The sequence below is a fragment of the Pteropus vampyrus genome, unplaced genomic scaffold, assembly GCF_000151845.1.
Source record: "Pteropus vampyrus isolate Shadow unplaced genomic scaffold, Pvam_2.0 Scaffold84, whole genome shotgun sequence".
NCBI lineage: Eukaryota > Metazoa > Chordata > Mammalia > Chiroptera > Pteropodidae > Pteropus > Pteropus vampyrus.
In genome coordinates this window covers 2341417-2343729 of record NW_011888865.1, presented here as the reverse complement: position 1 = coordinate 2343729, position 2313 = coordinate 2341417, and positions in this window count along the sequence as shown.

Sequence of the window (2313 nt, the reverse complement as noted above, 5' to 3'; positions counted from 1 at the left end):
GAGCAACTGATAGGACCTGGAGGCAGAAACACTGACCTTTTAGTCAGAATCCACATTTGGTTTCACAGCCCAGTGAATGCTTGCTCTGTGGGCTGCCCGATGACACAGATGGCATCCAGTGCAATAATAAAACGATACAGGCCTAAGCTCTAACCTGTGAATCCACAAAGGAAACATATTACATCTCTGTGAGGAAAGGCTCTGCGAATTGGGCAGGGAGATTTGAAGCTGACTATGAACTGGCTGGGCGGGGGTCGGGAGGAGTTGAGTGGTTAAATCCCGTGAGAAGATGAAAACACTCAAGTGAAATGATAAGGAGCTGAGGAGAACCCAAGGTCACTGGGAATAGCCTACAATCTCACCAATTATACATATGGAAAACATATTTTAAAAACACTGAAAAGAAAAATAACTGAAGCTCTGGTGAGATCCTTAGGATTCCTCCAGAAAGCTGATGATTTTTGTCCAACTGAGAAATATGACTGTCAGCATGGAAAACTTTTTTCTCCTCCTATTATGGCGGTGTGTCGGAACTGTTGCAAAATCAATGAGGAGGCAAGAGGATATGCTCATCACAGTCCAAAGAGCTTGGAGCCGAAGGAGCGAAGGAGCTGGAGACGCAGGGGTCAGGGGCTGCGGACTGGGGAATGCTGAATGGGCCAGATGGACAAATCACACTGAGGACAAAGAGCCCTCCCCTTCCCCTACTGGGCCACCACCCTGACCTCAGAACAAACAGCCAGGGCACAAATTTGTTCCCCCTTATCAGCTGCTTAGCTCAGCAGCTGCTGCCATGGATTTCTGTTTCCGCGTCTCGCCTTTTTCTAACAGTTGCCTTTTTGTCTAGCTTTTGTGTGAGGAGGGAGGAAACCGAGGGGCCACGAGCAGAATGGAGGATGGCGTGGTGGCTGTCGGAGGGCTGAGTGCTTGAATAATTCAGAGTGCTTCAAGAGGGGCAAAAAATAACTTTTTTAAAAAAACGACCTCTGGGAAATCTGGAGGCCTAGAAAGTACGTAAGAAGTACTGGTTATTCACTCCCTGGTTACTCTGATCAAGGACATTTTCTTCTTGGAATTCCTGTTGCAAGGCGGAAGTAGGGGCATGTATGAAATGGATTATAAATTGTTTGTGCCTAAACCAGCCATGAAAATAAGGGCTGGCCCATAGGCCAGGCCAGGAAGGGAAGCAGGCCTGTAGAGGATTAGTGCAGAACTAAATGAGAATCAGGCAGGGAGTCTGATGAGAAAGAAATGCAATATGTTGTATCCTGCTTTCTGGAAGCAATTACGTTTGGTCCAACAACTACTTGAGTAGAAGGCTGAATGAGTTTATAAACAAAGATTTCAAAGTGCTTTTGTGACAATAGTATGCAGGGCTAACAGTCTGGTGGGCCACCTCTATTAGAATTGTGGTTACTTCAAAGATACTCTTTTCTTGTTAAAATTGAGTATTAAAAAATTATGGCAGTACCACAGAAGAATAGTGAAATAGAATGTAATGCAATAGAAAAATAAGAAACATGTTTTCTTCTGCTACCCTACAAAATTACTGTTCATTTCTCCTTGTGGCATTCTCAGGATGCCAGAGAGTTGTTTATTTCCACTTAATGGGACAGGGGGAGGGTGCCAGGGAGGTGGGGAGAGGGATAAGAAGAGAGAGAGAGAATCAGTTACCCTGGAAACAGCTCCAAAGGAAGGGGGTCAAAGGGCTCGGATACAGAGGCTCCGTGGCTCCACTGGCTTCTTCATATCCTTTTCTAACTCAAGACCCTCTAGGCCACTTTGTCCTTCCTTATTCAGGTGAATCCGATTCAGTTCCGCGGGCATTTATTGCACACAAACAACCCTGTGCTAGGTGACATGTAAGATGTAAGATGCAAGGCTGAAGAGTCATAATGAAGACGATGGCTGAAGATCAGATAACTACTGTATATTTAGCGCCCACCCTGCAACAGGCGTGACTAAGCACTTTCCAAATGTAAGCTTAGTGCTCTGGTGACCACCATGGTCTCTAGAGCCTGGGTTTAAATCTTGGTCCACTTCAGGCAAATTATTTGACTTCTCCAGGTTTTGCTTCCTCATCTCTAAAATAGGGATAATAATTGTACCAACCTATTTCAGGTAGGGTCCAGTCAAGACTATCATACCACATTAGGTATATTTCAACAAAAAAGAGTTCAATAGAAAGAACTGGTTTCACAGGTGCTAGGAGCTGAAGGAGAAGAGAGTGCTGGGGCAACCATAAAGAGTAACCAGAGGAAGCGGATCTCATCTCTAAGGCTGGAGGGACAAAGGGGAGAGACTGGAACCATG